At 42.1% G+C, this 13,228-nt stretch overlaps 1 protein-coding gene across 1 annotated transcript in view; it reads left to right on the forward strand.

The window, feature by feature from the left end:
- Positions 1-1,443: 1,443 nt before the first annotated feature.
- LOC126252910 (monocarboxylate transporter 13-like) overlaps positions 1,444-13,228 on the forward strand; it is a 126,733-nt gene continuing 114,948 nt past the window's right edge. Inside the window, exon 1 of the mRNA XM_049953891.1 lies at positions 1,444-1,562. The gene's annotated coding sequence lies outside the window, so the exon portion shown is untranslated. The remainder of the gene's footprint in view (positions 1,563-13,228) is intronic.

Raw genomic sequence — 13,228 nt, forward strand, 5'->3', positions numbered from 1 at the left:
ATACACATCCATGCCCGAGGCAGGACTCGAACCTGGGGCCGTAGTGGTCGCGCGGTTCCAGACTGAAGCGCATAGAACCACTCGGTCACAGCGGCCGGCGATAAGATTACAAAAGAATAACTTTTTTTACTTATCTTGATTATCTCGTTGTTGTTGTCGATGGCTCAAGGTCTAGTCTAGGGGCACATTCTTGCAGCTGAAATTTTGATTTAACGTTGCGGGTTCTTGTTGCACTAAATAACTGACGAAGATTTGCCTGTTGCTGTAAATATATTTTTATTTTATCCCATTCTTCTAAATCACACTGACTTTACAATGCCCACATTCGAAAAACCAATAATTACGCTGTTGGTGACAAACTTATAAAAACATCTACTTACATTCTGCGGTACTCACAATTTCGAAAGAGTTCACAAAGCAAAAGAGTTTGCAAACTTTCTCGACAGTCCGGCCGGAGTGGCCGTACGGTTCTAGGCGCTACAGTCTGGAACCGAGCGACCGCTACGGTCGCAGGTTCGAATCCTGCCTCGGGCATGGATGTATGTGATGTCCTTAGGTTGGTTAGGTTTAATTAGTTCTAAGTTCTAGGCGACTGATGACCTAAGAAGTTAAGTCCCATAGTGCTCAGAGCCATTTATTTATTTTTTCTCGACAGGAGAACAATCTTTACCAAATTATATCATTTTTCATATACAAATCCAGAAACAAATTTAATAATTAGGGTTAGTTTGTGCAATTAATAATATAAATTTTAAGAATGTCACAAATTTTGTAATTTCAATTATTTTTAAAAGAACAGTAATTTTAACTGTTAATACGTATCGATTGCAACACATTAATTTCTTTTTTATACATTTTAGTCTGAAAATATAATACATCGTACACAAAATCATATGACCGAGATAATTTTAACCTATCCAAGAATCGATAGGATACATGGTATCGGTTATTTCTATATAAAAAAAGTTAATGTTAGAGGAGGGTGACTCGTTGTAATGGTCACATTAAAAATTGTTTGTACACGGTTTTCTACACCTTGCTCATATGTATTAATATGTACTACTTTGTCTTTCTCCCAGTTTATAGGATGATGATGATGATGGTTTATGGCGGAAGTTTATAGGAGTACAAGAGCCTAGTAAAACTGAAACTTAGAGAAGAAAAATTCTACGAGTATTAATAAAAAATAAATGGTTTACTATTCACAAAAACATATTAGAAACTAGGGAGGAGGAGTCTGTACGTTGCACTATGAAGGACATGAAACTAAGATTTCGCTGCTGACACAGCAATTCTATGTACGTCAGAGAAGCTGAATTTGTCCCCAGAGTAAAGGGAGATTCTTGCCTTATCTCGTACTCGTGCGGGTGTCGGGGACTATTATATACGAGCGGCAGAGCCAATTATATAATTCCATCCAGGTATGCCGAGTACCAGTCGAAATGAAACTGTAACTCGTCCACAGTGTCCTAGGCAACCTACTAAGGAGCACAGTGGGCTGTACAGAAAGGAAGCGTCTTTCCTACATCAACGTGATCCAGAAATCATCATATAATCTACAGGTAAGTTTCCTACCTGTAGACTTCTTAAAGTACTGCATGACTAAGTAATACATACGACGGAGAGTAGCCTACAAACAGCGTGTTTTCACATCCACAGCAAGGAATACATATTACGCAGGACTCATAAAGCCTCTCCTGGCATTATATCGTCCGGTATACGTCACGCATATACGTGCTAAACATGTTTTACCAAAGTAAAAGCTTCGGTTAGGCCAACGTACAATAAATGCTGAAACGATAGTCGAAATCGAATCTTTTGGATACAAGTCAGTCGGCTTGTCACCACGTTGTCTTACTCTTTAAATGACAATGAAAGCTGTTCATCTTCATTTCAACAAGGGCAACCTGAACGCATTTCAACGTGTAGCGAGATGACACAGAATATGAATTCGAAAATTTTGAACCGAGTGTTAGCAATTACGTTTAGACCCCTTGCTGCTGGTGCACTAAGGCTAGTGGCAAAGGACATCAAATAAACTTGCCAGATGAAGAAAGTGGATCCCATGTGATGGGACTTAGCAGTACGGAAGTGGATGCCGCGTACGAGCACCGAACGAAGGTCTCTAACAAGGAATGGGAAAAACTGACCAGTTAAAACGATATTGGTATTTTACTTCTGAATAACCTTTATTTTTCGGTATTTATTGGTTTCGTTATAACAATTTGTTTTACTTTTTAGCTAATAATGGGATAAAAATACTATAGCAGCAGCGCCAAAATTTTTGGTTTTCGAATGAATCTTTTTTTTAAAGAAGGAGTAATGTTTATTTGCAAAATTTCCATTGCTTTGAAATATTAGATTGGTATAAATTAAACTAAACTCCGTTCGAATAGACGTCGGAATGACCAATAGTACCCATCCTCCGACAGGCGTCTCTGGATGCGGTTATGAAGAGAGATGTCATGAATACGACATTCTCCTGGCAGTTGTCAGTTTGCGTCACCTGGAGCCGCTACTTCTCAACAGAGTAGTCCCTCAATTGGTCTCAAAGGACTGAGTGCACCCCACTTGTTAATAGCTCTCGGCAGACCTGGAAGGTCACATATTTAAGTACTAGCTAAGCCCAAAAGCGCTTAACTTCGGTGATTTGATGGGAACCAGTATTACCCATGCGGCACAGCCGTCGTCATTGTATTATTACAGAAATTGGAAAAAGAGATAATCACTATTTTAGTAACAACGCCTACAGTTAGAAACTAGCAAGAAACGGATTGATAGAGCATTGAAAAGACGATAATGAAGCTGTGATGGCGTGCTGTGGCTAAGTAGACGGTACGTCGGTACGTGCATTGTGCAAGACTAGCCCCCACTTGGTCTATACAGTAGTTTCTTGGTGTCACCCTTGGACATCAGCTGCATTGCAGAATGGCACCATCCCTAGTTTGGAAGTATTTTACAAAGAGTGGTAGCAAATGTTCCATTTACTTTAAAATATTAAAAACTGGAGGAGTCACAAAAAACCCACGACATCATGTAAGGAGAAAACATCCACAATCATCCTTGGAAGAGAAGGTAAATTTGACTGATATACCTACTATTTATTGAAATGCTATAGACTTGGGTTAATAACTGAACCCATGACTTTATGGTTGCTTCAGGGTGAAAAACTGAAAGTCATAACTTGTGTCCTTCCTCTCTCACTGTCTTCGCGCCCATCTACTTCACCTTCGCAAATTTTGCTCGAGGCAGTGAGGCTGATTTCTACCGCAGCCTCAGTCCCATGCCTATGGTGACCTCCTACAGGTTTTTCCCAAGTTTATGTGTTTCACTGGAAGTAGTAGCAACTAAAAACCGAAAATGGGTTATTTCAGAAACCGAATATTTTGAGCGGTTTTAAGAGTCAGGTTAAAGCGGAGCCGAAAGGAACCGGTGTAATCTAAACCGGTTGTTTCAGTGACAACCACCACTGGCACTTTGTTAAAAGGTGGTGGGCAGATCGCTGACTCGAAAGACGCCAAACTGTCTCGTTCCGACGGCAACTTTAGTGACGCGTTTTAGTGCTGGGTTCTACGCTTTCTCGAGACTACATCGCCAGTCTCTTGTCATGGATGTGGACAGCCTCTTTGATATTCCCTAGAAGTAACAGCAAGGATCGTAATGATTCTTGTCTTTAGTCCTCAGCTCGTGGGGTAGTGGTTAGGGTCACTACCTGTAGATTGCAGGGTCCCGGCTTCGTTTCCCGGACTGGGTGGGCATTTTCTTCGCTACGGGACTGTATATTTGTGTTGAACTGATCATTTCATCTCATCTTCATCAGAAAGACGCGCAAGCCACTGAAGTGGCTCAGGTACGAAAGTCTTGCACCAGGGGATCACCCTAGTCAAGATACGAGCTGCAAATGGTGAAAGCTATTGAGATAAGCGACTTTGAGAAATGGTGGATTATTATTACGCACAGCCTCTGAACCAGCATCTCGGAAACGACGAAGGTGATCGAATGATCACGTGCTACTGTCGTGAACATCTACGGAAAGAGATAGAAGGAGAGTGAAACTACCACTAGATACTAAATGGCTGGACATCCACAACTCTTCACAGAACGTGGGGTTCGGAGGCTTGTCTGCTCTCTAAGGTAGGAAATATGGTGAACCGTGGCATCTCTGCCGAAAAAGCACAATGCTGGTACACGCACAAGTGTTTCGGATCATACCGTTCATCGTAAATTGTTGAAATGGAGCTCCGCAACAGAATACCCGTACATGTTCACATGTTGATCCAACGACATCGTCAATTACGATTCAGTGGACACGGGATCATCGGGATTCGATCGTCGATCAGTGGAAACGTCTCGGCTCTTCGGGTGAATCACGCTTTTGCTACACTAGGTCGATGGTCGTCTCCACAAACGCAGTCATCGAACTGAACAGCGGCTCGAAACGTGCAGCGCGCCAAGGACGCAGACTGTTGGTGGCAGTATAATGCTTTGGGAGACATTCTCTTGCCCTTGTAAGGACCTGTGATAATAACGTAATACACATCGATAGCTGTGAACCACTTGCACGTCTACAAATGGCTCTGAGCACTATGGGACTTAACTTCTGAGGTCATCACTCCCCTAGAACTTAGAACTACTTAAACCTAACTAACCTATGGACATCACACACATCCATGCCCGAGGCAGGATTCGAACCTGCGACCGTAGCAGTCGCGCGGTTGCACGTCTACATGCATGATGTCTTCCCCTATGGCGACGTCATCTTTGAGCAGTGTAATTGTCCGTGAGTCGGAGCCAGAACAGTGCTACAGTGGTTTGAGAAGCATTATGAACTCACGTTGTTGTATCGGGGACCAAATTCGCCTGATATAAATCCTATGGAACCTATCTGGGTCGCTATCGGACGCCTGCACTGAGTACGCAAATCAGCGGCCCATTATTTACTCGAATTACATGATGTGTGCGTAGATATCTAATGCCACGTACCTCTACAAACCGACCAACAATTTTTCAGATCCCCGATACAGAGAATCAGTGACATTTTTCGTCCAAAGACGTACAAACAAGCTATTAACGAGGTTTTGGCTCATCGGTGTAAAATGAATCTAGAAGCTTAAGATAGGTACCTGAAAATGAGCCGAGGTTTAAACTGGCCAATCGCACAGATAATAAAAAGAATATAGCCTAACTGAATCATATTTTTACTCTCAAAATGTATATGAAAAATAGTATTAAAATGATAGTAGGTGTGAAGTGGAAATGTGAGTAAATAATACTGACAACGAAACGGTTAAGCCGGCAGGAGTGGCCGAGCGGTTCTAGGCGCTTCAGTCTGGAACTGCGCGACCGCTACGGTCGCAGGTTCGAATCCTGCTTCGGGCATGGTTATGTGTGATGTCCTTAGGTTGGTTAGGTTTAAGTAGTTCTACGTTCTAGGGGACTGATGACCTAAGATGTTAATGCCCATAGTGCTCAGAGCCATTTGAACCATTTTTGAAACGGTTAAGTTAATACTAGCAGTGCTTATATTACTGCCGCTGCTGCCACTAATAGTGATAATAATAATGATGATGATGATAATAACAATAATGATTGTGACAGATATGAAAAGAATTTATAGCTGTACAAGATACTTGTTTTCTGTTAGAATGAATTCTGGGGAAAGGCAATTTAAGGAGGCCGCATCAGCTAAGAATACTGGGAAAAGAGGAAGATCTGGTTGGGAAGTAGGATATATAAGGGTAAAGAGTGCGTACAGGGCCAATAGTAGTCCTTATTGTTGCTTTAGTAGGTATGTCATTAACTAACTACTGAAGCTGGAGACATTCAATTCAGTAATATATTGCGGGGGGTTATTCCAGAGATGGTTTCCTGCTAGTGAGAAGGACTTCGAGAAAGTGGCTGAACGATGGAGTGGGACAAAAAGGTGACGAGAACAGCCGTGTTTTTCGGGTAAGATTTTTAAGGTCGAGGAGAGGTATGAGGGAGAGATTTCGTTGATAAGACAGTAGGGAAGACAGAGGGTATGGAAGTCTCTGCACTTGTCAGTACGCAGCCAGGATAGCTGTGCATACTAGGTGAAATATAATCAAAGAGTCGAACATAACATATATAACGAAGACAGGCGTTCATAACGAGTTCCAGGCGCCGAGAGCTTTTCTGAAAGGGGTCTTGCAGGATAACATCGTTTCAATCAGTAATTGGAAGTATAAGTGTTTGTACAAGTTTCTCTTTCAGGTCAGGAGGGGACAGTTATTTATATTTTTGTGGGTCATGGAGAGACGCTAATGTCTTTTTGCATATTGCAGTTACGTGTTCAGTCTAATTTAGATTTTTTCCTGTTGTTACTGTTGGGCTATTTGGTGATGGAGGGAAGTTACTTGTCCCGTTTAGGGTTAAAGACAGTAGAGATTCCCAATATTTCGGTCTAATGAACCTATGACCAACCAGTACCTCTTGGGTTTTGGATGGCTTGAGCTTTAACCCTATCACCTGTGCCCTTTTTGATAGTGCACACAGGTCGGACTAAGATTCTCGATAGCTTTCTTCAAGTTTGTGGGGTTTGGCTTAGATACAACTGGAGTTCAGCAGCGTACATGTGGTATTTGCAGCAGGATAAAACGGATGACACGTCATTTACAAACAACGACAAGAATACAGGAGCTAACACCACCCCAGGGGGACGTCTTACATTACCTGCCTCCATTGTGACTTTACATTGATCAGCCAGAACATTATGACCACCTACCTAATAGCCGGTACGTCCAACTTTGGCACGCATCAAAGCGGTGAAGTGTCATGGCATGGAAGCAATAAGGCCTTGGCAGATCGCTGGAGAGAGATGGCACAACATCTGCACACACAAGTCATCTAATTCTCGTAAATTCCGGGTAGGGACGCGATTAGCTCGGACTCCACGTCCAATCACATTCCGGATGTATGCGATCGGGTTCAGGTCTATCGAGTTGGGGATCCAGCACATCAACTGGAACTCGCCACTGTGTTCCTCGAATACTCCATCGCACTCCTGGCCTTGTGACACAGCACATTATCTTGTTGAAAAATGCCACTGCCGTCGGAAAACATGATCGTCATGAAAGGGTGTCTGTGGTCTGCTACCTGTATACGATACTCCTTGGCCGTAGTGATGCCTTGCATGAGCTCCACGAGGACCCGTGGAATGTTCCTCAGAGCATAATGGAGCCGTTGCCGGCTAATCTCCTTCCTGCAGTACAGGTGTCAAGGAGATGTTCCTCTTGTAGACAACGGATTCGCGCCCTTCCACCGGCGTGATGCAGTTGCCAATGTCGCAATGTTAACATTAGCACATGCATGGGTCGTCGGCTGCAGTGGCCCATCGTTGGGAATGTTCCGTGCACCATGTGTTCAGGCACACTTGTACTCTGCCCAGCATTAAAACTGATGTTAGCTCCACCACAGATCGCCGCCTATCCTATTTTGACTGTAGGCAGGCTGCGGGCATTGATTGGGTGTCAAGTAGGTGCGTGCCTATAGGCGCCTAGACTGCTTCATATGTTTTCCCTGTACAGACACATCTTATAAATTTCTCAATAAATGTTAACAGGTGCCACTGACGACGTTGCCGAACTTGGGGTTCTTAGAGGGAACCCTTGAATTTTATTCACACATGTGACAATGACGCACCCCTCCATGATCACACCACAGGAGAATGTGAAACAGGAGAATTCAAAAAGATGAATAACTTTTGCTGCTTCGGATCACGGTTTTAAACGTTACCTAGTGTTTCCACCTGTACATCAGAGCAAAAGTTGCGGTCACATTGCACTCAAAAGGGGTGCAATCACGTTCAATGAAACTGCTAGCCCACGATGTCCTTAGAGAAGGGTTAAAGGTTGTCAAGAACATCGTACTGTTGCTCATCACACTGCAAACTGTCCTTTTAAACCCCGAAATTTTTGAGAATCAACGCCCCAACGGAATTGGTGAGCCCACTGACGACCTTTGTGCCACCTCCTAAGCCTTTTCGTGTTGTTTCTGAGCGGCGGTGTGTCTGAATTGTTTCCTTTCGCCACCCATAAGAAAACTGCTTGAATTCAATTAGAGGGTCGCTTTTCTGACCTACATCCCAGAGGCGGCAAAAGAAGGGGGTGAAATGTGGGTAACAGAGGCTGTCTTTACCTTTCCACCATGTGAAAAGTGCCGTTGGACAGAATTGTGGTGAAATTTTATGCCGATGAGTCATCATTAATTTCTGAACATCAGGGACTTCCGAGCTCTGGCCTTTATTTTGCATGTGTCGACACTTTGGTGTTTGAAGCGTCTTCGAGCCCGACGATGACGTCTTAGAGAGCCAGGCTTTTGCACCAGTAGAGAAGCCAAAGTTCTAACTTGGGCTTCGCAATGGGAGACAGTTACTGAGCTCGTAAGTGATCCTTTAATTCTCTTGCGCAGTGTATATTCTGGGTCTCTGCAGTACTGACAGCGAATTAATAATACGGAAGAATGCGCCGCTTTGGAGAATAGATGCCCACTTGTGTAGAGACTGAACATGGATTGGAAAGCTGAGCTCACGCACTTGATGAAATTCGTATGCGCTTATCACTGGGGCTCACTGTTACCCTTCGGTCTAACTACTTTAAAGGGCGTCCAAAAACATGTGTCAGAAACTTTAGAAATTTATTCTCGACATCAAAACATTTCAAAAAGTTCACCTGAACATGGGTCTGAAAATCCTTTGTTACGGATGTATGAAAATATTTATTATTGATGTCACAAAAACGATACGTTTCCCAAACAAATTTACATGAACGAAAGGATTTATTACTCATGGCACGTGGATGATACATTTACCAAACACATTCACATTTACAGAAACTGTTTCAAATGAGCACCTCCTATTCCCATACATCCCCTGAGCCTGCATTCCATGCTTTGCCACACGTTGTGGAAAACTCCTGGTGTGTTACGTATTTGGTCAAATTCATTTTGGAAACCGCTTCCTCACTGGGTACAGGAGTTAAATACACCAGGTACAGGAGTTAAATACGCCAGAAACGTTGAATGTCCCCAAAGGAAAACATCAACCCGATCAAATCTGTCTATCGGGCGGGCCTTTCAATTGATCAGCCTCAAGCAGTCTACACGTTCGGATACTGGCTATCGAGAGACTGGCGAAGTGTCCGTGTGAAATGAGGTAGAGCACCATCATGCATAGCCTGCGTTCGTTGGATGGCGACTGCAGGCACATCTTCAATTAAAACTGAAGGTACGTTTGTTTAACAAGACGTTTTGAAAAGAAGTAGGGGACCAGTAAGACTGTCATGAATGACAGGACCTCACAAGTTGAGCCTGAGTCTCAGTTGATTATCGTCGCACTTCAAAAGGGTTTCGCACGTTTAGTTGGTGAGAGAGCATTACGGAGATGCTAAACAAACTCCACTGGTAGATATTGCAAGAGAAACGTTGTGCATCACGGAGAGGTCAGACAACATATTACTTCCCCTTGACCACGAGAAGAAAATTCGAGAAATTACAGCCAATATAGAGGCTTACCGACAATCATTCTTCCCATGCACTATTCGCGAGTGGAACATGGTTGGAGGAATCAGATAGTGCTACCGAAAGTACCCTCCGCCACACACCATTAGGAGGCTTGCAGAGTATGATGTAGATGAAAATTGTGATTTGTTGTCATAAAAGTTACTCTAAAGTGAAACAAACGACTGTCAGACAAAACAAATCAAACGCCACGACCAACTGTAAAGAAAAAAGTGAACAAAAATGCATATTTTATGTAAATTATACGCTCAGAAGTAACTATAGGAAATTCTTTTTATATCTATCTATCGAAATATTTTCGCACCTGTGTTCGTACAAACTTTTTGTAATGTTTTAATGTAATAAATCCCTGAAGTGTCTGACACGTGCTTGTGTACATTTTCTATTCGACTGAAACTTCATGTTTAACGAAAAACTGGCGCACTCTCACTGAAGATGCTTACTAATTAAACAGACACTGTTTTTGCCTTATTTTACTATTCTATTATTAATGTTACTAAAAAACCTAAGTTTCGGGTTATAAGCCCATTTTCAAACACATTGCTGATTCCCAAAGATGATAATGCACAAATAAACATGATGACAAGCAAAGATAATCATCTCAACTTCTTAAGGTATCGATCCATAGCTTAATGTAAAATTACGTCCATGACCATTTTTTAACAAATTACACACGTTATTACACAATTCAGCAATCGAATTAACATGACAGGACAAAAGTTATGCATCAGCCAAGAACTTTTTAACTCCGATGGACTGGGGCCCAAAGTTTTGCTTCTATCCTGGGGTTGTGATCTCATCTAAAAGAGGTGAATAACTGAATTGGATTTTCTCTTTTAATAATCGGTATGGGGATGTACCCATCTGCTCTTTAATTTCTAAAATTTCTAATTGGTTGAGTTTAGCCCCCATTTCCTCTGTGTGTGAAACTTGTACATCTATTACGTATTTGTGGTTATTGTTCAGGCAATGTTCTGCAAAGGTTGAATCACGCTTCTTCAATCTCCAGTTTCTGTAGTGTTCTTTAAGCGTGGTGCAGACTGTCCAATTTAACAAGATCTGACACTCTCGGCATGTGATTTTATAAACCACACTTTTCGTGATGGCTGGTTGTTTGTCTTTTGCATTGAACGAGCAACTACCTGTTGTTTGAGGGACACAGAAAAACACAGAGAAACCCTTTTTCTTCAAAATGTTACTCATTCTGTTTGATGTTTTCCCTATAAAAGGTTATCTGCATCATTTCTCTTCCAGTTTGTCTGTGTTTTTCATTTGGAACAGTAAGGACCTGGCTTGCTGCTTCATCTTTTTATCTAAAACTTTATCAATGATGTTGGGGTTAAATTCATTACTGGTGGCTATTGTTTTTATTGTGTTAAGTTCCTGGTCCAAGTCTTCTTGGGACATAGGGATATAAAGGAGACGGTGGGTCATGCGGTGGAGTGCTGCATATTTGTAGGTTGTAGGATGTTGGGAGAAAGACGGGATGAATGTGTCAGTGAAGGAGACTTCTCGGTAATTTTTAAATTTATGGTTACGGTCTTTTATCTTTAACCTAATGTCCAGGAAATTTATGCTGCCCCCCTCCCCCCCCCCCCAACTCCATGCTGTCCTAAATGTTAGTGTGCCACTGCTTCATACTTTCCACAAATTTGTGGAGTTGTCTATTGGAATCTTTCCAGATACAAAGAATATCATCTACACATCTGTACCAATATACATGTTTTGCCACAGTTTCTCTCTTAAGAAAATCAGTCTCCCACTTGTCCACGAACATTTCTGCTAGTAAGGGGAATAAAGGTGAGCCCCTTGCCAGACCATCTGCTCGCTGATCATAGCTCCCTTGAAAAAAGAAATAATTTTGAGTTAAACAAAATTCCACTTTACTAACAATGCTCAACTGATCTTCTGGATTAATGTTGTGTGAAGAAGCCTGATTCAACCTTTGCAGAACATTGCCTGAACAATAACCACAAATACGTAATAGATGCACAAGTCTTACACACAGAGGAAAAGGGCGCTAAACTCAACCAATTAGAAATTTTAGAAATTAAAAGACAGATGGATACATCCCCACACCGATTATTAAACAAGCAAACCCAATTCAATTATTCACTTCTTGTAGATGAGATCACAATCCTAGGATAGAAGCGAAACTTTGGGCCCCAGTCCATCTGAGTTGAAAAGTTCTTGACTGAAGCATAACTTTAGTTCTGTCATGTTAGTGTAATTGCTGACTTGTGTAATAACGTGTGAATTTGTTTAAAAAATGGTCACTGACATAATTTTACATGAAGCTATGGATCGATACCTTAAGAAGTTGAGATGACTATCTGTGCCTTGTCATCATGTGAATTTGTGCATTATCATCTTTGGGAATCAGTAGAGTACTTGAAAATGGGCTTATAACCTGAAACCTAGGTTGTGCAGCAACGTTAATAATAAAATTGTAAAACAATGCAAAAAACAGTGTTTGCTTAGTTAATGTACAATGTTTCTCCAAGAACCCACAGATGATTCGATTAAAATGTCTCTTACTAACTTCGGCGACAGCGTTAAACATGGGCGAAACAACACTCGTTGAGAATTATCATTCATAAACTTACTTTTATTTCTGCCTTATTTATATTTTATTACTTCTTCCTATTTTCCTTTTGTTAGTTACTACTGAATAAATCGAAGAATTGCCATCTTGGCTACATGTCGAGCTCTTCGGACAGGATACGCTGCTTACAGCCATAGTCACGTCTTAAAAATAGCAGTGTCACGCAGGATGTGTAGTCGCCAGCCAGTTAACGAGTACGCGTCCTGTGCATTGCGACTCCTTTCAAGTCCTGATGATAACTATAAAGCCGAAACCGATAATGTCTTTAAATAAATAAAATTGTAGCGAAGACTATGGATTCTTCAATGTACATGTCAAGGTCAGTGGTTTCCTCCAAAGATCCAAGTGACCTAATTTAAAGAATTATCTATGCCTCTTGCAGATTATATTGGTCGTTCAAACGAAGTATGAAATGGTGTTCCAGACATTACAGATACCTGACTGAGGACTAAGCATGACAGTAGTAGAGAGGCATAGTAATGAGGCTTCAAGAGAGTCTACAGATAATTACTCCGATTATTCAGGTGTTTGTCTTCCGTGGTACAATTGTTTATATACGTTACGTATAGGGCGAAGGATGATGAAGAAACCGCTCTTCCACACCACGAAGCAACATCTAGTTGAAGGTGAAGTGCTGAGTTTTTTGGGTGTATGGCTGGTTCAAATGGCTCTGAGCACTATCCGACTTAACTTCTGAGGTCATCAGTCGCCTAGAACTTAGAACTAATTAAACCTAACTAACCTAAGGACACATCCATGCCCGAGGCAGGATTCGAACCTGCGACAGTAGCGGTCGCTCGGCTCCAGACTTCAGCACCTAGAACCGCACAGCCACTCCGGCTGGCTTTTGGGTGTACTTTAAGGGCTCAAACTCGCGGTAATCGCGTAGTTGTATATCAGAACTGTAAGGCGGATGGTGCAAAAGTGTCCTAAGCTTCATTGGCAGTGTGCGGTCCTGCGCTATCGTGAAGCAAAATCACATCTTGTGACAATTTCCTAAGCCCTTTGGATATTATGTAAAGTTTCGCGATAACAGCTTGCATTGATTGTGGCCACGACGGATATCCACTTTCCAACCGCAGAGGA

The sequence above is a fragment of the Schistocerca nitens genome, chromosome 4 (assembly GCF_023898315.1).
Source record: "Schistocerca nitens isolate TAMUIC-IGC-003100 chromosome 4, iqSchNite1.1, whole genome shotgun sequence".
Classification (NCBI taxonomy): domain Eukaryota; kingdom Metazoa; phylum Arthropoda; class Insecta; order Orthoptera; family Acrididae; genus Schistocerca; species Schistocerca nitens.